General features: G+C 38.4%; 1 long non-coding RNA gene across 1 annotated transcript in view; it reads right to left on the bottom strand.

The window, feature by feature from the left end:
* Positions 1-7,539: 7,539 nt before the first annotated feature.
* Positions 7,540-24,403, bottom strand: part of LOC144313637 (uncharacterized) — a 29,563-nt gene continuing 12,699 nt past the window's right edge. The window contains exons 2-5 of the long non-coding RNA XR_013379267.1: positions 14,367-14,652; positions 13,544-13,656; positions 9,784-9,978; positions 7,540-7,774 (exon numbers count right to left, since the gene is read on the bottom strand). This is a non-coding gene — a long non-coding RNA (uncharacterized LOC144313637). The remainder of the gene's footprint in view (positions 7,775-9,783; positions 9,979-13,543; positions 13,657-14,366; positions 14,653-24,403) is intronic.

Raw genomic sequence — 24,403 nt, 5'->3', positions numbered from 1 at the left:
CCGGCCTAGGGTGTGATCCTGGAGTCCCAGGATCGAGTCCTACATCAGGCTTCCTGCATGGAGCTTGCTTCTCCCTTTGCTTGTGTCTCTGTCTCTCTCTGTGTCTCTCATGAATAAATAAATAAAATCTTTTTAAAAAAATTATGCTTACAAGTCTTCCTTGATATCAATCAGTTCTTATAAATTAATCACATGTTGCATTTTTATTTTCAACAACTGACTTTAATAATTCGCTTAAACTCTTTGAGAAATTTTTAAAAAGATGTGAAAATTTCTGTTTTCAAGTTTTTAAAGTGTGATCGGAGTTTCAATAGGCAATACAAGTCATTTTAAGGAGCAAAATCACACAATGGTGGGTACACTTGTAAATCATGAGTGTCTTTTGGAAAACAGTTACTTTCTCAATTATTGTTAAATGTCATCTTTACCTGAAGGGGGCAGATGAAGAGTGTTTTATGCTTTTTGTTCTTAAATAACAGCTAAGGTAGATTCCCATTGAAAGTCATATCCTCAAGAAGATAAACAAATGACCATGGCTTTTAAAGCTGAAGTTTCAGAGTTGTAAAGGAAATGGTGAAAATGATGAGGCTGCCAAGAAGTGAGCATAAGCTAGATATTGGGAGACCTGTGTTTTATGTCCACTGCTTTCATTTGTATCCCATAAAAAAAGAGCAGTCATGGATGCTAATTGCTGACATTGCCAATTCACTGTGGGAAGGGTATGGAGGCCTCTGGGATAATTGGGTGCGTAGTGGAATTCTTTACTGTGAGGGAGAATAGTAACAATAGCAAGAGCTCATAATTATGGAACCCTTAGGTGCCAGGCACTGTCCAGGGTTTTATATGAATCACTTCATTTCTTACACAATGTCCTGGCACAGTCCTAGAATCAGGTTTTTCTGGATGAGGAATCTGAGTTCAAGGTCATATAGCTACTAAATAATGGAGCCAGGAGTCTGGCATGTTAGGGATTTCATTTGTGGATCTGGGGATTTAAAATGCAGGCCTGGCCCTGGACCTACGATTATGACTCAACTCTGACTTCCCAGTAAGATGGAGGAGGTACTAGAGGGTGCCTGGGGGGCTGAATGCTACACACTCAGGAAACCGACCAATCTCCTGTGGAAGGTGCCCTCTGCAATCTTAAATCTGCAAATAGAGCAGAGGCTAAAATAGCTGATCTTGTCAGCTGATCTTGTGGAGCATTGATTTCCTGAAGACTACAGCCTTCTTTTTTTTTTTTTTTTTTTTTTTTGACTACAGCCTTCTTGGCAGGATTTCCCCGGTTGTTTTGGATCTCATTTACTTCAGAATGTGTTTCTTTAATTTCTGTGACATATAGAGATGCAATATTAGTGGCTGGGGCAATTTCTTGCCCCATTATAAATATTAGTTTATGTTTTCTTGGAGGGCTTCCTCTGATTGAGTCAATACTTTAGCATCCATTCTATTCCAGGCATTGTGCTTGATTCTTGAGATACAGTGGTTTCAAAAATCTGTCCCTTGCCCTCAGTCTAGACAGAAAGAGGTAAGTGGGTAGGTAGTTAATATAGCACGTTGAGATTGTTTTTAGGGCTAAAACAGCATGCAGAGACTTGGAAAGACAGAAAGTTTCCCAAAGGGATGATTTGAAGATAGCTAGGTGGAGAGGTACGGGCTGCAGAGACTTCATTCACGTGTGTATAATCATACTTCAAAATAGGTATCATGTGCTTCCTATCTCTTTCCTCACTTCTGTCCTTGCCCAATACCCTCTTCACAGATTTCCTTTCATTGTTCTTCTGTTTTTAATTCCTTTCTTCCTTTAAAACAGAATCACTTTCTTATGTTCAGAAGTATATTATTAGCAATAAACAAAAGGAGATGAGCAAATCTTCACCAATAGTCCTTACCGAAGATTAAGAGTTCTCTGTTTAAAGTCATTGAAAATTATTGCAGTAATCAGTGTGAGGTACCAGAGAGGTCTAAAATTCTAAGGGCATTAAATCATGGGCACTCCCACCCTCAGTGTTTAATTCTTATAGTTTTTAAACCACACACACACACACACACACACACACACACACAATCTTATTGTTACAAACACTGCTACCTTGAGAAAGCTAGAAAACAAGATAAGCAAAAATTAAGAAAAGAAAAGCACTATATTCCCACCATTGGAGATTATCTTTAATATCTTTTTGATTTGCTTTCAGATACTTTTTTATATATGGATGTATTTTTATAAAAAATGAAATGATTGCAAAGCAAGTTGTTTTGTATCTTGGTTTTCTAATGATCTTTCCCTTTGTGAGTCAAAATTTTAATCTTATCTAATAGTCTATCTTGAATCAGATTTTCTCAATTATCTTCATAATACCATTTAGAGCTAGTAGGTCCTACGTGTTGAATCTAGCTTTTATGGCTCTTGGTTTTCTTATATTCTAGCATCATCCTTAATTTTTTCCCCCATTGTACACTGACTTGTTGAACAGATCCGACCAAGGACCCCAACAGAATGATTCGTCTTGGTTTTGTCTGGGCGTCTTCTGGTGCTATCATTGAACTTCCCCCATCCACACTATTTTCTTATGCTGAAAGTTTGGTTTAAACTTCTGCTCAAAAAAAAATAAAAAAATAAAAAAATAAACTTCTGCTCAGGTTATGTTAAACATTTTGGCTAGAATATGCCACAGGTGACAGTTTGTGTTTTTTTGTGTGTCACATCAGGAGACATAATGTTTGATGGCTCCACCATTCAGGGGGCTAAATTTGAGCACTGGATTCGGGTGTTGAAAATCTGGTCGCTTTGTGAACGTACACTTATGTTTTTCTCCTGTGACTAGAAAGAAATCTTTGTAGTATTGCTTTGGCACTTTATAACAGTTAGATTCCCCATAAAACATGCACTTAATGCTTTTTAACACTACTTGACAACCCTTGCCTAGGTCAATAATTTCATTAGGGATCAACAATGATTAAAATCTAATTCAATCCTTCCTTTTCTCTTAATAGGTAATACTTTTCTATGAAATAACACTTTCTTTCATCAAGTGGTGTTGTTTTGTTTTGTTTTGTTTTGGTTACTCTGTAATATAGTCTAACTGGGGCAGCAAAATAAATGTTTAATATTCCCCATTAGATACATGTTTTCAAAGGAAAAAAACTTAATAACTGCCTCAAATGGTGACATCTGGTGAGGAGGGCTTCTTTTTTCAGTATCATTCTCTATTCATGGATTTTCACTGATTCAATCAATGTTCCTATATCCTTGAAACATTTCTGGTCTAAAAAGTTTTAAGTTGAGTAATTCAGTATCAGTTGTTTTACACTGAAGTGCTACTTAAGAGAAACAGATACAGCCAATTCTACAATTTTATGAATATTTTGAAAAAATGAGATTGACAAGATGGTGAAAATCCCTTTCATTACACATGACGAGCCACCTGGCTCAGAGTATGCCCTTCCCCGGTTGCAGTGTGTGAAGTTCAGTCTGTCAGCCTCACAAGATGAAAATGAATTTACTCTTGGAAAAATGGATTTACAAGGCTGAAAGGGAGGCACCATTTCACTAACTGTTCTCTTGTACCATAGGCAAGATAAGATGTCTCTATTTAGAGAATTTTTCTTTTTTATTTCACAATGCAGATATGGAACTTCAGATTTTTTCTTACCCATTTTAAAAAAATGAGTTGATAAACAGCTGACTACTGGCTTAGTGGTGCAGCTCATCACATAGCACATACATTGGAAAGAGGTATATATTTATTTGCTTGTTATTCTGTCTTCTAAAGTGAAGTCAGGGATCCCTGGGTGGCGCAGCGGTAAACCAAGAAGAACATGAAAATGACAAACGTGTGTGAGCGGGTATATATAAGCATGCATACATGCATGCATTCACAGAAAGATGTATTATTGAATTGTAATGTTACTGAATGTCTTGACTTCAGCACTGAAAGTCTCGTGTCTGGGTAAACACTCCAGTCCCAGGCAAAAAGGGATGGTTGGCCACCCTAAAGTTACCAGATAGAAACCACATGGGATTCAGCAACAGATCTCTGATCAGTCTTCCTGTTCTTGACTCAGACATTTAATAAGGCCTTTAATTCAGACATGAGTTAATATGTCAAACTGGCAGGAAAATAACTTATTAAGTACATAAGAATATGAATTCAAGTAAGTATGAGGAATGCACTAAAAGTCTTTAAAACTGCCAGTATGAAAAGGATCAAGAATTGTACTCCCTATTTTTTCTTCAGAAGAGGTAATATAGCTGCCAGTATTTCTGAATATTCCAGCCAAAGCTTGGAAAATAGCATGGCGGAAGGTACGAGGTACTTGAGTTGATTTTCACGATGGAATTTTATTTATACAGAGACCATTCATTGACTGTTTAGTTAGAAAAGACCTTAAAGAGTTATATAATCTATCTTTCCACATCTAGTCAAGGCCACAATTAGATCATGATGGGATTCTACCCAATATATTTTTAAAGACCCTCAAATAAAGAGATGTTCCATTATTAATTTTATGCCTCGCCTGAAACTCTCATCCTTTATATGGAACTAATTACTTTTCTGGTTGATGCTAGAGAGTGTGAATAGCCAGAAACCATTCTCTGACAAAGGTTAGAAGATTATTTTTCAATTTCCTTTAAGTATTTTAATTCTAGAAGCTTTTAACTTTTCTTCAAAGTTTGTACTTTTAAACTTTTGATTACATCTGTGCTCTGCTCCAAATCCCTAATGCATACATTTGGGTATGTTCTGCATTCCTAATAGCTCCTAGGTGATGCTGATGGTTCAAGGACCATAGTCTTGCTTGCTTGCTTAATTGAAGTATAGTTGACACACAATGTTACATAAGTTTTAAATGTACAACATAGTGATTCAGCAACTCTGTACATTATCCTATGTTCACCACAAGGATAACTACCATCTGTCACCATACAACACTGTTACAACACCGCTGACTACATTCCCTATGCTGTAACTTTCATACCTGTGATTTATTCATTCTGTAACTGGAAACCTATATACCTCCCACTCCCCTTCACCCATTTGCCCCTCCCCCCACTGCCTTGCCCTCTGGCATCCACCAGTTTGCTTATTCTGTATTTATGGGTCTATTTTTGCTTTTTTTTGTTTATTTGCTTTGTGTTTTTTTTTTAACCACACGTTGAAGAGCAAGGTTGCAAAGAACTTAGTTATAGCTTACTTCAGACTTTTCTTCTTAACCTAGAAAGACAAATAGTACCCAGTTAGATACAGTCTTTACAGAAAGCAGTGGACATAGATAGAGATGGAAAAACTATTTTAAGGGTATTATTGGTATAGAGAAATATTTGTAAAAACAAAATAAGAAAGCTATTTCTGTAGCATAGTGACTAGACTGCGATATAAATATGAATACTATATACAATGGTGACTTATCCTGTAATTGCTGATTGCTTTAGTTATGAATTTTTAATTCACACTTTATAACTAGATTTAGACTTATTTTACTCCCCTTTGATGAAATTATTTTTCTCTACTTATTTTTTCTTTTTCTTTTTTTTTAAAATGATTTTATTTGTTCATGACAGAGAGAGAGAGAGGCAGAGACATAGACAGAGAGAGAAGCAGGTTCCTTGCAGGGAGCCTAAAGGGGGACTCGATCCCAGGACCCCAGAACCGTGACCTGAGCCCAAGGCAGACGTTCAACTGCTGAGCTACCCAGGTGTCCCAATTTTTCATAACATGAATATATGAAATTACTTTATACAAAGAAAGTTCACATGTGGAAATGCAGTATTGCAAATACCATAAACCAAATACATTTTTATATTTTGTAATTCAAGCTAACATTTAGATTGGGGTGCCTGGGTGGCTCAGTCAGTTGTACATGGGACTCTTGATTTTGTCTCAGGTCCTGATCTCAGGGCTGTGAGATTGAGCCCAGCCTGTGGCTCCATCCTGAGCGTGGAGTCTGCTTAGATTTCCTCTCTCCCTCTGCCCCACTCCACTGGAACAGCTGAGGGCAGCATGGAAAACCTCAAATGTCTCTGTGAGGAGGCCTACCAGAAGACATATCAAAACTGCAGAGGCAAGGCCTCTATCGTACTTCCAAATGCCAAGTCTCCCGCAGAGTACATCTGATTTGTCAAGCCTAGATCACATTCAGAATTCAAGCTGCAAGGCAGTCTGGAAAATGTAGATCTTAAGTTTCTAGTCTCTATGACCTGAGAAGGCCAACTAGAAAAGGGGTGGAATGAATGGTGGTCACCAATACTTTATACCCTGTCCTAGGACTATTGTTCTAGAATAGAAGCTCAACATCTACATGGGATGATGTTCTTTTTTGTCAATTCTGACAAGTCAGTATATCAATCTATCAACAGTCTTCCTGATCTTGGTCAAACCATAAAAGTTGATATTCTCAGAAACATACCAGAATGAGGCAATCTTAGATTTGAAATAATCGTGTTATTTAAAGATTTTATTTATTTGAGAAGGAGAGAGTAAGCACAAGTGGGAGTGGGGAGGGGCAGAGGCAGAAGGAGAAGCGGGGAGCCCAGTGTGAGATCATGACCTGGGCCAAAGCCAGACACTTAACTGACTGAGACACCCAGGCGCCCCTTGAAATAATCACTTTATTTTTGGATCGGTGCCTTTATATATATATATATTTTAGCTAGAAAATGCATTCTTCAGGTAAAATATCCCTTGGAAACATTATACATAAGTAAATAAATAAATAGCTACCCTCCTCAAAGTGGCGGTAGGGCTTGTTGGCAGAAATATTTTGGGCTTTCTGTGTATTCCAGGTGGTTGCTTAGGTCTTCCAGATTCCCTTAAAGTTAGCTTGAGACCATGTGATGGCTTTCCGGCCCTAAAACCCCTGTGGATCCTCCATTCCTTTCTTCCCATTACAGACAGTGGAGTCTGTGTATTGATACATAATAGCATCACACTATGATGACAGCTGGACCCTACGCTTACTAGATGGAAGAGGTCTTTTGCCTTATGCTGGTGTTTGTGGGGAGAGAAATAAACATTCATGATAGGATACCATTGAGATCGTATGCCATTGCAGCATAGCCTGGCTCTCTTGACAAATGTGGGCCTGAAGTCCTGCAGTCTCCACCTCTCATTCTTCCAATGCCAGCCTCTTTGCCTCTCCTTTTCTCTCTGCTTTCTACTTGCCTCCCAAGGCAAATCTACATCGCTACTTCCGGGTGCACAGTTTGTAAACCATTACTCTCGGCTTTTCAAGTACCCCCTCCTCTGGTTTTAAAAATATAAAAAACTGTGTGATAAATGAGTATTACTTTATAGATAAATGGAGGATAGGAGTGGGGTAGAAATGATGTTAAAATAGGCACAAGGGGTCCCAATTTCTGAAATAAAAATTACTACAGATACTATATCTAACCACTTGAAAATAGTATATTTGACTAGCAATAGAAATAAAGTTATATTAATCAAATAAATGGGAGCTATATTAATCAATCACAGAACATTCTACCTAATGAAGAACATTATCATAATATACTATAATTAATCAGCTCATGAAAAGCAATCTCAACAAATAGATCACAAAATTCAGAAGGGTTTATTTGAAAGATTGACAGGTTTTGGGGGGAACAGACCTATTGCATAACTCATCCAGGAATTTGATTACTTTCTTTTCCTCATCAAACATTTCCCTGCAATAATCTTAGGCACCAGAGATCAAGCAGTTGACCTCACTGATACAGTGGAGGTCAGACTGTTTCTGTCAGCTTCTCTCTGGGATCCATGGTGTCCATGAATGTCTAGAAGGTCAGAAGGAAGAATGTTAATGGACTGAATATGGATCTATCTGCATTTACAAAGCAAGCTTCTAATCCATTCACACCTCAGCTCAGATGCCACCTCTTAGGGAGATCTTCCCTGACCACCTTATCTGAAATAGCTGTACTTTCCTCCCTGATCACTTTCTAGCCCTCGCTTTACCTTATTTTCTTCATACCACTTATCACTGATTGAAATTCTATTGTTTATTGTCCTATTTCTTCACTAGCACGTAAGCCCCACAAAGAGAGGTGCACCTGGGTGGTTCAATAAATTGAGCATCTGACTCTTGGTTTTAGCTCAGGTCATGAGATCAAGTCCTGTATCAGGCTCTGTACTCAGCACAGAATCTGCTTGAGATTCCCTCCCCTCCCCTCATTTGCTCATTCTCTCACTCAAATAAATGTTTAAAAAAAAAAAAAAAAAAGCTCCACAAAGAGAGAGCTTTTGTTTAACATCACTGTAACTCCAACAAATACATTGCCTGGTACATTACATAGTAAGAATTCAATATTTCTTATATTTCCTATGGTTCTTTGCCAGACACAGTGGAGAGTTTCCTCTGATCTTTTCTATGAGAACCTGGTAGGGCTTTTGGAGATAAAACTCATTCCACCTTCCCAAGGCTGGATCCCACTCTGGAGTTTTTAATTCTCAAATTTGCACAGAGCCTCCAGCAATTTGTCAATTACAATTTAGGTTTCCTATGCCATAAATGGGTCTCTAGAAGGTTTTTCCTGCGTGGGATTCACCTATCTGTCTCTATAATTTTTGAGGCAGGGGTTTGCCCTATGACCTCAGTTCTCTAATGGATCCCAGAATTGTTGTTGATTCAGCTATTTTTATGTGGATAGGAGAGATAACTTCCAAGTTCTTTTTGTGCTGGACTGGACACTGGAAACCATTCAAAAATTTTACTAAATAAGTGAATAAATGCTATAAGAATGTACAGCTATCAGCTGGCTCACTATTCTAGTTTTGTAAATCTGAACTTTATTTTAATCAATCACAACATAATTATACAGGAAGAGATGAATTCTCATGCCAGTGAATGGCACTTCTCTGATGACTGAACTTTTGGACTGAACATCATATTATTTGCATAATATGGAAAGTGGTATATAAAAGTTACATTATTTATTAATTAATAATTCCTTAAACTGAAAGCAACATATTCTAAATGTATTGATTGTGGTATAGGCTAAGCTGCAATAACAGATACTTCCATAAATCATTGGTTCAAATATAATAGAAGATTATTTCTCTCTCTTACAGTCTGGAAGGAGATGGTTGCCCAGGTTGGGGTGGGCAAAAGATCAGATAGAGCCCCAGGCTGAGTTCAAAGAGAATATGTAACCGGATCCTGGCTGTTTAGTTAGGAAGGATTGTATATGATCCAAATATAAAGTGTGTATATGTGTGTACAGGGCTCAGATGAATCAATTTTAGCATAGCATTCCATTTGAAGAAATATATACTCCAGTAGCCCAACAGAAATTAAAAGACATTTTAATATTTTATGTGCATTTCTCAAGAACTGTTAGGGAGATCTGTGCCATAACCCACAACAATACTTTAAAAAATATTATCTGTCTTCCACACTTCTTTCGTACTCCGTGTTTTTTGCAGTCTTCTCAAAATCCCCCAATTCCCCTGACACCCACCTTTTATGGCTTTTCTGTCTTCTTCCTCCTGCCCCCACCTTATCTCTTTCTTATTTAGATCAATTTAGAATTGAGCTTCTTTTTATGGTTTCATTTCTGCTTTGCTCATTACCTGGATTCTCCACAAGAAAGAACCCAGGGCTGACCCAGAAAGCAAATATCCTTTCCCTTACTTGACTGCAGCTCTGGCCCAGTTGCTCTCCCTGTCTTCTAATTTTGCATTACAAAAACACCAAGAACTAGACTGGCAAAGAAAGACTTGCTTAAGGTGGTGGGGGAAGGGTAGAATCTGCACAGACAGGACTGGGGAGGCAGTGAATACTTACACGTTAAGACGTCTTGTTTCCATCACACATATATCATTAAGAGCTCAAGTGAGGATAATGTGGACTGCTATAACTCCAAAACAGATGGAAAATCTCTCAGTTTAAAAATATTCACAAAGCTAGATTTATGCAGATGTTCCACCTGAAGACAGCGCTGAACAAATTAATGCTCACTGTGGACTATGAAAGTCTAATCTATAAAGTGAAAAGGGAAGAGAAGGAAACTGAAAATTACTGAGCATTTACTCAGTATTGGGTTAAGCTCTTTAAAGAATGTCATGTTATTTAAAATCCCCCCATAACCCTTCAGATCAGTGTTCTCGGCTTGGGGATCTATAGACCATATTCTCACTAATATGTGAGTGCTGAGATTGAAAAATGCTTGTGTTTTCATACCAAAAATAGCATGAAAATGTTTAACACGATATAGTGTGAGTGCCTGACATTAACCTTTTTGATTGTAATGTAGGTGCCTGACATCAAGCTTTTGATTGCTGAGGTATTCATTTCAAATAAGTCCATCTCAAATAAACATACTGCCAGCTGTATGACACAGCTACTAGCTAAACAACTGTGCTAAGGAGTTAGGCTGCCCTCACCTGTGAAGGTCCCTTTTCAGAAAGCCCTGTGTCACCTAGATAGATGATTGCTTGAGTCAACCCAATTTTTCTTTCTTGCACCCCAATTCCTGCTTGGGATGCTGTAAATTCTCCAATAAAGAGTGAACCCAAGAAACCCTAGGGAACCACACTTGGATGCCAATAAAGTCAAAGCCCCAGATCCACACTTCTTCCCTCTCTCTCTACCCATGACCTCACTATATGGCCCTTGGATGTGCTGTGTACCCTCCAGGACCTCCAGTGCTCCCTTATCTTTGGCACTGAGGTGCATCTTGCAAATGTAAAAACACAAAGGCTGGTACAGCCACCACCATTGACTCTGGTCAGCGAAAATGTCTATGGGACCTTGGCATAAATAATATGGACCCAGGTGATTGGCCTCGGGCATTCCTGGGCCAACGCATTACTAACAATTGGCTGGCACTGACAGGAACACAGGGGCATGTTCTAGATCATCAGGAAGATTATCTTATAATCAAATAATTCTAACCAAAGAGTCATATGACTGTATGCTACTGTATGCTACTGTAATTGAGGTAGACTAGTGAGAAAGGCATGCAGTCAGACTTGATCTGTAAATGACATGTGTAAGCCAAGTGAAGGCCAAAATATCTCATACTGTATGAAATAAATGATGACTTTGTAAGAGCTAAAATTCAGAATTGGGCTGAGATTTGAGTCATCACCCGGCATATGGTGGTAAAGTCATATTCTAAAGAACACGCCTAGAAGCAGTATTAACATTTGAGCTGTGATTTGATATAAACCAAAAAAAAAAAAAAGTCATCACATTGTTAATGCTATTTCCTTGAGGTTTGTTGTTTTTGTGAGTATTTAAACAAATTTACAAAATGTGTTGATTTATATCAGGGCGGTATATCAGAATGATTTATATCATTCTTCCCAATTTTTCATCTCTCTCTATCCCAGCATTCTCTGTTCTACAAGCCAAGCTTATGTCTTGTGACTTCGCAGCACCCCTCACTAGAGAAGGCAGAATGCCGTAGGAAGCTGGAAAAGAGGCAAGCTGTTTATGTGGCAGCAAAACACTGGCAAAACCGTTGCTTTCAGTGGCCCAAAGGCAAAAAAAAAGTACTTAATGAACCTGTGGCAGACAGAAAGGTTCTCAATCAGAATCTTGATAATGTGAACAGACTGTAATTTGCTGCATTCAAAAAGGTACAACAAGAAAGTGATGAGCTCAGAAAAACTGGCCACTTTGCAGGCAAAATTGAGAGGGGATGTAGAGAACCTAGAAATTCCAGAAGCTGTAGGGTTGATAAATAAAATTGTTTCTCCTTTCCATTCAGTAAGAGATAAAATTTAAAAACACCTTGTATTTGAAAGACCTACTAAAAAATAGCCTCACAGAAATGACAAAATCCAGGCACAACCTCATTAAGACCGACCTTAAGGCAATGTCTGGCAGTAGATACCTTCACCTGGACAAAATGACTTTTGAGAAAAGTGATTATGAACTCAAAGTACTTGTAATTAAGTCTAGAGAGAGACAGGCCTCACAAAAACTACAGTGTGGATTTTGGCACATGGAGTGGCTGTAATTAACGGCATCAAAAATCCAACAGGTTTTCAAGAGCCATGTTTGCAAAAGTGCTGCCATGCTAGATGAAGAGGTTGACTTTGAGATGGATCAAAAAGCTCTGGGATCCCAACTTTCTAAGGGTAGCAAGTGGGTGAGAGAACTGCTCATGTTCGGCAATACTATTTCAGATGTGGCCCCAAAGGGTGGAAAGAAAAATCACACTGGAGGCAGAGCAGGGCTGTGGAGAACAATGGACTGGGCCCTTTGTCCCAGGGAGCAGAGCCAGGGCCCGAATAAAGGACTGTTCCCTACCCTAGTGGAGAAACTGGCTGATATATCCCTGTTTCAGAGTGTCTGTGGACCAGTTGACCCCATATGCCTTCCAATCTTCCCTTTTTTCAGATAGGAGAGTTTACTGCTAAATCTTGTCCCTGTTTTATGATTGTATGTTGGCAGAGGGTGACAGATTCCTTGGTTTTGTTTTGGCTTGTAAATATCTAGATTGGGAAGAGCCACATCTGGCCCCAGGGTAAAGCACAGATCCTGAACTTTGAACCCCATGCTATGACTGGATGAGACTTTTTAATTAAAATGTCTTGAGAGGCAGGGGTGGGGGGAGTATGTTGCAAAAGGGAGCAAAGTGAATAATTATTATTTGAAGGAGACTGTGGTGGATTAAGCAGCTGTCATTCTCAATTCTTCATATACTTCCTCTTATAGATCTATTCATCCATGCTCTTTGCCTTGGGACTTTGCAGTACCTTGACTAGAGTAAACTAAGATATTTCCTTGCCCCATTGAAGCTGGACCTGGCTGGAATGTTAATAAACATGATGAGGCTTTAAATATGTGTGCATGGTTTGGCATTGCCTCTTTAGTCCAGTAATACATCATTAAAAAAAACCTAAACAAAACTCAAAGAGCCAAAAAACCCAAACAATAACAACAACAAAAACCCCAAACTCCGTGTAGCCTCTGATCTCAAAATGAAGACTTGAGGAGAACTGATTCTACTTGTAACCTGGGGCTAGTCTTTACCTAGTCTACCTGACATCAGCCAAACCCAGCTGTGAATAAAAAAAAAAAAAAAAAAAAAAAAAAATTTAATGTGCAAGCAACAGAGATCTTTGGTGCTTTCATTTATGCAATCAGTATTAGTTGACTAATAAAATTCACATAAGGAATATAAGTATAAAGAATTCATACCTCATTTTATGTTTATACATCGCTCATGTCATTAAGTTAGAAAACATTTTGAGTTAACAATAGAGTTCAATTTTTTTTAAAGATCTCCATGGATTTATCAAGTTTTAGAAACTTTGCCTTAGAGAGTTCTGATTAAACCCATTTTCTACTATCTGTCTTTCTGCCTCTTTTATTAGTTTTAAGTATCTTCTCTTTTGGTTAGGTGACTATTAAAATTTGCTCTAAGGGCATAAAGAGATTAAAAGAAAGAAAAAAGTTTTCTAAGAAGAAAGATAGAAAGGAAAAAGCTAAACTGCTGAATTCAGATGATGCAATTTGGCAGAATAATATAAGCAGAACTGTGAATGTCCAAACCCTGTCAGAGATTTTCACCATCAAAGGATTGACGTACCAGGTTTGCGCATCCCTACTGCGGCAGACAAGGGCAGCTTTCAAAATACTTCCAAACTTGGGACTATTCATCAATAAGGCTGATACTAACATCAAAATGTCAAAATGTGCAGCCTACAAAAAAAAAAAAAAAAAAAAAAGATAGAATCTTGCAGAATTAGACCAGGAATGAGAGGCCCTTGGGGAATAAAAATGCAGATTACAAAACAAATAGAATCTTTTAATATTCAAGAGACATTTTTTTGTTGAAGTTTTCCTCACTAGACCATAATTTGAGTAGCTTCAGACATTAATCACATCATGGAGGGGTGAACCGCCCCCCACCCCTGATTTATTTTTTATGTGTCTCACTGTTAACAAACTTTTTTATATTTAGAAAAAACTTGAAAGCTCCTTGGGGATTTGCACAAACTGTTCCTAAGGTGGGCCATACAGAACCCTGTGGTCAGTCACTCCATGAAGGGAGCTGTGGCTTCCTTCAGTCTTTACCTCCTTTAGGTGAGCGGAGAGGAAAGGCTAGAGCAGCTCAAGCACCTCCCAGTCTGTCTAGAGGGAACTATAGTGACTACACAGGTTGCTTACACACAGGTAGGCTGATAACAAGAATGTCTTGTTTATGAGCATTACTTCCTCAAGGAGTGTTGTGGGGATACTAACGTGGTAAAAAGAAGGAAAGGAAAAACTAACAAGGAAAGGAGGTTAAGTCCTCCACCTCCAGCCATCTAGAGCCAATTTTCTCACTTTAGAAAACTTCATTTCTGAAAGCTCTCAAAAACCTGCCCACTTCTTAATTTACTGACCATCTCTTGGGTAAGGGTACTCACCTCCTTCATATGACATGTTGGGGCACATTTGCTCTGGAAGCAGTTTGGAATCAGAGAAGAATGGTTATCCCACAAATGTGGGGTCTCTTTCAGGGAATGATGCAAAGTCATTCAGTTTCAGGAGGTGAAACTTAGAAAGGTTGCTCTTGCAGATTCAGGGTCCTGGGGAGGTCATTCTGGTTTGGAGGCTCTCAGCAAGCCCTTGTGTCCAGGCTTCTTTGTCATTGGTAGCCCGAGGGATAAAGAGAGCAGCTGTTTAGCCAGGGCAAACTCTGTTCTGGAACCACTGTGAGAAAAATAATACTTCAAATCAAATTCCTATCAAAAAAATTCATGGATTTTTGGTCAAAATTAAGACTCGCACAGTTATCTTTATTATTGGTTGATTGATTGCTTTTCCCATGATCATAGGTGAGACCACTTCATTTCCATCTTTACCTTTTCTACATTCTCCTTAGCTCCTTTTTTTGGGGATGCTAATCCAATTATTTGTGTTGTGGGGGTGGTAATGGAAAAAGAGAGTGGCTGCAATTATGGAAGGAGTGGGGGTATGGATCTTATTTTCAGTGCAGTTTTTACAGTAGATTTCCTTTAAAAATTACATTGAGCAGGGATACCTGACAAAAATATTACTAATACATAACTCTGAAATTAGATATAGCTATGTCTTATGTAGACCACTGTACATATCCTTAACTTGAGTAATTAATTTTGGATAGATACATTGCATTATTTTTATTTTAAAATTCTTTTAAAATCAGGAAAATTATTCTGTTTTAACAAATACAGAGGACAAACTGGTAGTTGCCAGAGGTGAGGTTTTTTGGGGAGGGGAATGGTGAAATAGATAAAGGGGATTAAGAATATAGACTTATCATGAAGAGTGATGAGAAATGTATAAAACTGCTGAATCATTATATTGTGCACCTGAAACTAATATAACACTATATTAATTATACTTCAATCAGGTTTTCTTTTTAAAAAAACAACATTTTTGTTGAAATATTTCAAGTTATTTAGAGGTACATAAAAAATGTTCAATCTCTCTGATAACAGTTTAACACTTTGGTGTATATTCTCCCAGACATTACACATACCTCCATATATAAATGGACTTTAACAAGCTTTTCTCCCTCTAGTTTTCATTGATGCTCTTCCCATGTGAGTTTATGTAATATAATTCATTCTTCTAAACAATTACACAGAATTGTATGTACTAGAATTTATTTAATCATCCCTTTATCGATTGGGCATTTAGGTTACTTCTAATTAAATTTATATTATAAACAATGTTGAAAAACAACTATGTAGAAATACTTTTTTACTCACTTAGAAAATTCTCTATAGGAAAGATTCCTAGAAATGATATATTTGATTGGCCTTTGTGCTTTTAAAATATTCATAGATGCTATCTGATTATTTTCCAAGAATTTTACTAGCTTATAAATGCATCAAAAATAGATAAATTTTGGGATGGCTGGGTGGCTCAGTGGTTGAGCATCTGTCTTTGGCTCAGGTCATGATCCCAGGGTCCTGGGATTGAGTCCCACATCAGGCTCCCCAAAGGGAGCCTGCTTCTCCCTCTGCCTGTGTCTCTGCCTCTCTCTCTGTGTCTCTCACAAATAAATAAATAAAATCTTTTAAAAAATAGATAAATTTTCTTCCAAATTCCTTTGAATTTTTATGCAATCATAGAATTCATTTAAAAAAAGGACATTTATATTCCTAACCTCCAAAGTAATGGTATTTGGAAGTAGAGCCCTTGGGGGGTAATTAGGTTTAGAAGTGGTTATAAGTGTGAAGTTCCCATGATGAGATGAGTGTCCTTATAAGAAAAGGAAGAGCATGAACTCTCTCCATCCCTCTTTCATCCCCCTCCTCTTCTCTCTGCTGTGTGGGGACAGTGTGAAAAGGCAGGCATCTGCAAACTATGAGGAGGATTCTCATTACATTCTCAACATGCTTCACACCCTGATCTCAGACTTCTCAGAGAAATGGATTTCCATTGTTTGTCACCCAGTTTATAGTATTTGTTTTGGCAAAGCCAACTGACAAATACAAGAGTTTTCTTTCCAGTTAGGGTGTTCTCAGCTGCAAGTGATAGAAAGCCTAATTAGGTGGGGCTTAAGCATTAAAGACATTTGTTACCCTCCCCCCGCCCCACCCCTTAAGAACTTCAGGGTTTCAGGGAACTCCAGGGCTTGATAACCTCACAAATCTATCAGGGGCCTGGGTTCCTTTATCTTTGCACTTCATTGTTCACACTGTGTTCCTACACATATGTAGGAATTCCTGCCTTTTCTCATGATCTCGAAATTGCTGCCACAGTTCTAGGTGTCATATTCAGACAATTTTTATTTATTTATTTATTTATTTATTTATTTATTTATTTATTTATTTTAAGATTTTATGTAATTATTTGACACAGAAGGAGAACCAGAGAGTACAAGTAGGGAGAACAGCAAAGGGAGAGGGAACAGCAGGCCCTCCACTGAGCCCGATGTGGGGTTCGATCCCAGCACCCCAGGATAGTGACATGAGGCCAAGGCAGCCACTTAATGACTGAGCCATATGGTCACCCCCCAGATAACAACTTTTTGAGGCAGAAATGGTAATATGTGTGACATTCTCAGAGTGAGGAAACCTTTGCAGCCCTCTCTAGCATATTTATCACTAATGTCTCACTATGCAAAATGTAGTCATAGACAATGAGATTGCCATGATTATCTTGCTTCAGTGAAGACTTGCCCTCTGGGCTGGGAAGAAGCCTACCCTTCTTGTAAAATTGATTGCTTTAGTTCTGTATTGCTAGAAAACAAATTACCCCCTGAATTTAGCAGCTTTAAAGAACAAACATTTATTATATCACACAGTTTGTGAGAGTTGGAATCTGGGAGTGGCTTAGCAGGGTGGTGGTGCCAGTTGAAGGTCTTTAATGAGGTTACAAAGAAGTTGTCAGCAAGCACATGAGAAAATGCTCCACATCACTGGCCATCAGGGAAATACAAATCAAAACCACAATGAGATCCCACCTCACACCAGTGAGAATGGGGAAAATTAACAAGGCAGGAAACCACAAATGTTGGAGAGGATGCGGAGAAAAGGGAACCCTCTTGCACTGTTGGTGGGAATGGGAACTGGAGCAGCCACTCTGGAAAACTGTGTGGAGGTTCCTCAAAGAGTTAAAAATAGACCTGCCCTACGACCCAGCAATTGCACTGCTGGGGATTTACCCAAAGATACAGATGCAATGAAACGCCGGGACACCTGCACCCCGATGTTTCTAGCAGCAATGTCCACAATAGCCAAACTGTGGAAGGAGCCTCGGTGTCCATCGAAAGATGAATGGATAAAGAAGATGTGGTTTATGTATCCAATGGAATATTCCTCAGCCATTAGAAACGACAAATACCCACCATTTGCTTCCACATGGATGGAACTGGAGGCTATTATGCTGGGTGAAATAAGTCAATCGGAGAAGGACAAACATTATATGGTCTCATTCATTTGGGGAATATAAAAAATAGTGAAAGGGAATAAATGGGGAAAGGAGAAAAAATTAGTGGGAAATATCAGGGAGGGAGACAGAACATGAGAGACTCCTAACTCTGGGAAATGAACTAGGGGTGGTGGAAGGGGAGGAGGGCGGGGGGGATGGGGGTGACTGGGTGACGGGCACTGAGGGGGGCACTTGATGGGATGAGCACGGGGTGTTATTCTATATGTTGGCAAATTGAACACCAATAAAAAAGAAATTTATAAAAAAACAGTTGTCAGACTGAGTGGCAGTAATCTGAAGGCTTGACTATGACTGGAGTATCTGCATTCAGAATGACTCAGTAACATGGCTGTTGGGGGTGAGGGGAGCTCAGTTCCTGGTTGGCTTTGGCTGGGGTGTCGGCTCCTTGCTGGATGTTGGTGGGGTGTCAGGTCCATGCCATCTGAGCCTCTCCACATCTGGGCTGCTCATGCTTGGCAGCTAACTTCCCGGAGGGCAAGCATTGCGAGGGAGTGAGTAGTAAGCTGCACTGCCTTTAGCGACCTAGTACCCCAAGTCATGCACTGTCACTTCTACTTTATTCTATTCATCAGAAGTGAGTCACCATTAGGTTCTGTCTCTTACAGAAACAAGTATCAAAAAATTTGTGGATATATTTCAAAACCATCAGAGAAAAGTAAGTGCGGCAGCTCTTTCACAAGAGAAGAAATGAGGGTGGCTGATGAGACAATTGATTATTTTTTTTTACCTTCCATTCTTGGTTTGCTAGGTTTTTAAAGATTGTGTACACTTGAATTTTATCAAAAATCATTTCAATTATAGAAGCAAATGGAACTTTTTTCTCTTTTAATGTGTTGGATTATATTCTTAGATTTTTCTAATGCTGAAGCACCTTATTAGTAGTGGGATAAATCTTTATTGTCATTCTGTATTATTATTTTTTGTACATTGCTTATTTGATGTTGCACCTGTGTTCAAAGGTGAGATGCATTTCTTCTTTATTCTTCTATTGTCTTGTCAGGTTGTGGTATTAAAGATATGTTAACCTCATAAAATGATTTGGGAAGCCTTTCCTCTTTTTCTATTCTCTGAAAAATAAACCATGTCTAGCTGTCTCTCTTGCTCTCTCTCTTTTTGCTGTCCTTGCTTAGCCTTTTTTGGCTCCAGGGATATCTTTTAATTTGAAAATTTGTCTTTCTTAAGAGTGTGGTGTTTTCAACCACTGCCTTTTTTTCTCTCTAATAATCATATTTAGCTTCTCGTTTCACAAGGATCCCACAGTTACAGTCCCTCTGATTTATTTAGGGAACAGTTTTTCAGACTTTATTCTGCTAAAAATGTGACAGTTTCTGTGGAACTCTAGCCTAGTACTTTTGCAAAGTTTTAAGTAGGCATCCCTCCCTCTCAGTGCATGATTCCCTTTGGCTCCATGGATATCCTGACTCTACCCAAGGTGGCTGAGAGAGTTCTTGTTGGGAAGATGGTAACACACTTCTCTGGCAATTTTCTCCTGTTAGTGCTTGGACTCACTTATGAGCACTTGGTGCTGGTTTCTTCATAAAGGGGACCTCATTTGCTTTGTATACTACAGAAACCCTTCCCGATACCTGTTTTACTGGTGATACTCGTCCTTGATTTCTAGCACTTAATGGATTTATTCCTTTTACTCTTTGGAAATTTCAATGAGCTTTTGGGAGGAAGGATAATAAACCTTCGTGTTGTCCATCCAACCTGCCATTTAGACTACAAGTCTGTTGCTGCTACTTACTATGCACATAGAACTTGACCTCCACACAAGCATGTCCACAACTATGGTATTTAGAATCCATTATCTTTTAATATATACATTATAAAAATAACATATGCATACTATAGAAAACGTGGAAAATGCAAAAATGTGAAAAGAAGGAAAAAAGATCCATTGACCAAACACCTCAAAATAATGGCTTGTATCAGACCTGGTATTTTCTTGTAATTCTGTTAAATATTTGTAATCATACATATATTTTTATATCTTTTTTTTTTTTTGAGAGAGAGTGAGAGAAAGAGCTTGAGCGGAGGGAAGGAGCAGAGGGAAAGGGACAAACAGACTCCATGCTGAGCACAGAGCCCTGTGTTAGGCTCGCTTCCAGAACCCTGAGATCATATCCTGAGCCAAAATCAAGAGTCATATACTTAACAGACTGAGCCACCCAGGTGACCCTGTATATCTTTTTTTATTTAGTGTTATACCAGAATTCTCTTTTAGTGCTATTGCTTGTTTTGTAATGATAGTGTCATTTTTGAAGTCACTGTTTTCATGATTCTAGTATCTAATTTTTAAAATCTAATGATGGTCTTTGATGTTGCTTATAGCATTCCATTTTTCTGTTTTTACAGGATTTTCTACTAGTCCTTGGGTTGTGCTTTCTATGAGCAATGATTGCTCACCTTTTCTCTTTCTATGATCTTTTCCATTATTTTCTTTGCTGTAGTGAATTTATATATACTTGATATGTTATTTTGTTGCTGAAGGCAGCCCTACCAAAGTGTTCTCTCACATCTGAATATAAGTGAGTCATCTCGATTCCCTTATCACTTATCTGAAACCTGAGAATTCGAGGACCGAGTGCTGGTGTTCCAAATACTTTCAGAAGCCTGGTTCTGATCTTTAGTGAATGAGTCGTGATCTTTCTTCTATAATTTAAAGCCCTGTAATGGGATTAATTACATCTAAACAGCGGCATTTCTTACTCCCTTCAGTAATTTCCTTAAGCTTCACATCCTTCTCGACTCAGGCTATAGCACTTCAGCAGAGCCACTTCTTGCACTTCCCCCAGCTCTCCCCAGAAGCTGTTCACACTCTTCTCTGGCTCCTTTTTTTTTTTTTTTAATAATAGGATTTTTTTAAAATATAAAATTGACATACCATAAAATTCTTCATTTTTAGGCATACAATTCGTTGTTTTTTAGTATATTCACAGAGCTGTGCAACCATCAGCACTAATTTTAGCACTTTTCCTTATCCCCCAAAGAAACCCCCCACCCATTAGTAATCCTTCCTCATTGTCTTCCTCCTCCCTCATCCCCCTACTTTCCTGGGAATTGCCAATCTACTTTCTATTGATTTGCCTGTTTGGGACACTACATATATGTGGAATCATACTGTATGTGACCTCTTGTCACTTAGCATGATATTTTCAAGGTTTATCCATGTACTATTTATTTCTTTATTTGAGAGAGAGAGGAGAGAGAAAAAGAGAGAGAGAGGGAAAGAGAGAGAGAGAAGAGAGAGAGAGAAAGGGAGAGAGAAGAGAGAGAGAGAGGGAGAGAGAAGAGAGAGAGGGCGAGAGAGAAGGGGCAGAAGGGAGAGGGAGAGAGAGAACTTTAAGTAGGCTCTATGCCCAGCATGGAGCCCCTACAAGGTTCAATCTCACGACCTCAAGATCATGACCTGAGCCAAAATCAAGAGGTAGATGCTTAACTGACTAAGCCACCCAGGTGCCCCTATCCATCGACTTTTTAAAAATTGTGGTAAGAATCCTTAATATGAGAGCTACATCCTTAACAAAATTCTAAATGTATGATATGGTATTGTCTATAGACACGAGGTTGTGCAGCAGATATCTAGAACTTATTCATCCTTTACAATTGAAAATTTATACACATTGATTAGCGACTCCCCATTTCCTCCTCCCCACTGGCACCCACCATTCTATTCTTTGTTTCTATGAGTTCTATTGTATTAGATTCTTCATAGAAGTGGAATCATGCAACATTTGTCCTTCTGTGACTGGCTTATTGAACTTAGCATAATGTCCTTAAGTTTCACCCATTTGTCACATATTACAGGATTTCTCTCTTTTTTAAAGCTGAATAATATTTCATGGTACTTATATACCACATTTTCCTTATTCAGGTTGTTTCTTTATTCTGTTGTGGGGATAGGCCACATTTCGCATCATCAGTTAATGAACGTTGGGGTTGTTTCTACTTTTTTGGCTATTATGAATAATGCTGCTATGTCTCAGGGGTTTTAAGAGGGGGAATATCTCATGAGTTTTGATACAGACATTCTTTGATGGGGTATGGAAGGGGATGGGTGGTGGGAATCTCCTTAGACTTCTCTGCCCTGTGCTCTCACTCTAACAATGAATTTGCCTTCTTCTCCTTTGCTTTCTTTCTTTTTGTTTTATTTGTTTTAAGATTTTATTTATTTATTTGATGGAGAGAGAAAGAGAGAGACAGAAAGAGCAACAAGCAGGGGGAGTGGCAGGGATAGGAAGAGGGAGAAGCAGGCTCCCCGTGGAGCAGGGAGCCTGATGTGGGGCTCGATCCCAGGACTCTGAGATCATGACCTGAGCTGAAGGTAGATGCTTAACCCACTGAGCCACCCAGATGCCCCTGCTTTGTTTGATTTTTTTTTTGAGAGAGAGAGAGAGAAAGAGAGAGAGAGAGAGAGAGTGAGAGCACGAGGTGGAGGTAGCGGCTGAGGGTTAGGGAGAGAGACAATCTTAAGCAGGTTCCATGCCCAGTATAGAGCAAGATGTGAGACTCAATCTCACGACCTTGAAATCATGATCTGAGCCAAAATCAAGAGTCAGATGCTTAATGAGCATCTGAGCATCTGAGCCATCCAGGCACCCTGCTCCTTTGCTTTCTGTTCCAGCAAATCCTTGTTTGTCACTGAGCTATTTGTCTGTGCCTCACAAGGGACTGCTCTGCAGAGCCCTCTATGTGTTCTATCAAGAAAAACAAGAATGGTGAGCCACCATTCTTTGTTACTAGCCAGACACTGGCTTGGGCAAAGGAGTTCTCCCTTCTACAAGAGTTTGCTGCATTTCTTGTTCCATACTGCTCCCCTCTGTCCCAAATAACCTCTCCTCAACTGAGTAGGAGTCACAAGAATATTTAGGATTTCATGTATTTACCTTCTTCCTCCCTCTCACTTTCCACTGTTCTAGAATGGAGAGTTAGGAGTTCATCCAAATGACATTATTTATTGGTCTGTTTCTTGCCCTGACTACCACTTTTCAAGCATTATTATATGAAATTGGCCTTCTCTCTATGCATTGCTTTTTTCCTTCTGTTTGTAATCTTTTTTTTTTTTTCATTTTATTAGTTTTAAGAGGAGGGAGAGACATTTTGTGATTTGGCTTTTTTTTTCAGAAAGTCTTCAAGTGATTCTCCAAAAACTGTTATAAATTATTTATTTAATTGCTATTTAATAGTCCATGGTTCAATGTGACATGATTTATTCCAGAATTCCCTTATTTTTGGACATTAGGTTTGTTTCCCTTTTTGGCTATTATAAATAATGCTTGGAGGAGCAAATTTTCCATAAATCTTTTTGTTTCGAGATCATTTTCTTAGGCTAAACTGCCAGATGTGTAATTATCTGACCAAAGAATAAGATGGTTTTTAAGTTACTTGAAACATCTATGCAAAATTATGTCCCTAAAAGATTTCTCATTTGCACTCCCAACAGTATGGGTTACATGACTCTCTGATTGAATTTTTGCTCTTATTTAAACAAAACAAATCAATGAAACACGTAACTAACTTCTTGTTAGAATTTATGGAACTATGAGTTAGAAAAAGCATAAAATTCGTTGTAACTGCCTTACAAGGCATAAAGGTGTGACAATGCTATTATTTTGTTTTGTATATCTGCCTACTTTTTGGTGGCTAGTCTTTATTTCAATGAAAACAGTAGAAAGATACATGTTGGATCAGCATGATCCACCAAGTTTGGGTATACGTAAGTAGATTTTTCAGAATCTTGACTTCAGCTAGGTCACTTTTTGTTCTGAACAGTTTTATTAGGGTAGACATACATATTGAAACATATAGTATAGTGCATATTTTAAAGTGCTTAATTTGGTACATTTGACATATGTATATGCCCATGAAACCATCAGCACAATCAAGACAAAGAATATTTCCATAATTTCTAAGTTTCTTCTTGGTCTTGTATTCTTTCCAGGTCTTTCCAGCACTCCCACCCCTCATCTGCTTTTTTTGTCACTGAAGATTAGTTTGAATTTTGTAGAGTTAAATAAATGAAATCATAAATTACATGCTCTTTTTTTTTTTTGTCTGGCTCTTTCAATCAGTGTAACTATTTTGAGAGTCATTTATATTGTCATGTTTCCAGTTTGAGGACATTACCAAAGAGTTGCTATGAACATTTCTGTACAAGACTTTGCATGGACATAGGCTTTCTCTTCTTTAGGGTAAATACTTAAAAGTGAAAAGTCTGGGTCATATGGTAGGTATATGCTTAATTTCCAAATAAGCTGCCAAACTGTTATCCAAAGTGTCTATGCCATGTCACATCCTACCAGCAGGGTATGAGAGCTCCATTTCTTCCACATCATCACCAACACTTGGTATGTCAGTTTTTTTGAGTTCAGACATTCTGATTCTAATGGGTGGGTAGTGGCATCCCATTGTGATTTTAACTTGCATTTCCAACTGGGTTATTTGGTGCTTTATGGATGCCTAGTGATACAGTGGAACTGTTGTGTCCCTTTATATAGTTTTGTGATGCTGGATA

The sequence above is a fragment of the Canis aureus genome, chromosome 5 (genome assembly GCF_053574225.1).
Source record: "Canis aureus isolate CA01 chromosome 5, VMU_Caureus_v.1.0, whole genome shotgun sequence".
In the NCBI taxonomy this organism is placed as follows: Eukaryota; Metazoa; Chordata; class Mammalia; order Carnivora; family Canidae; genus Canis; species Canis aureus.
Note: the sequence above shows the minus strand (reverse complement) of the source record. Positions and strands in the feature narration are given on the sequence as shown.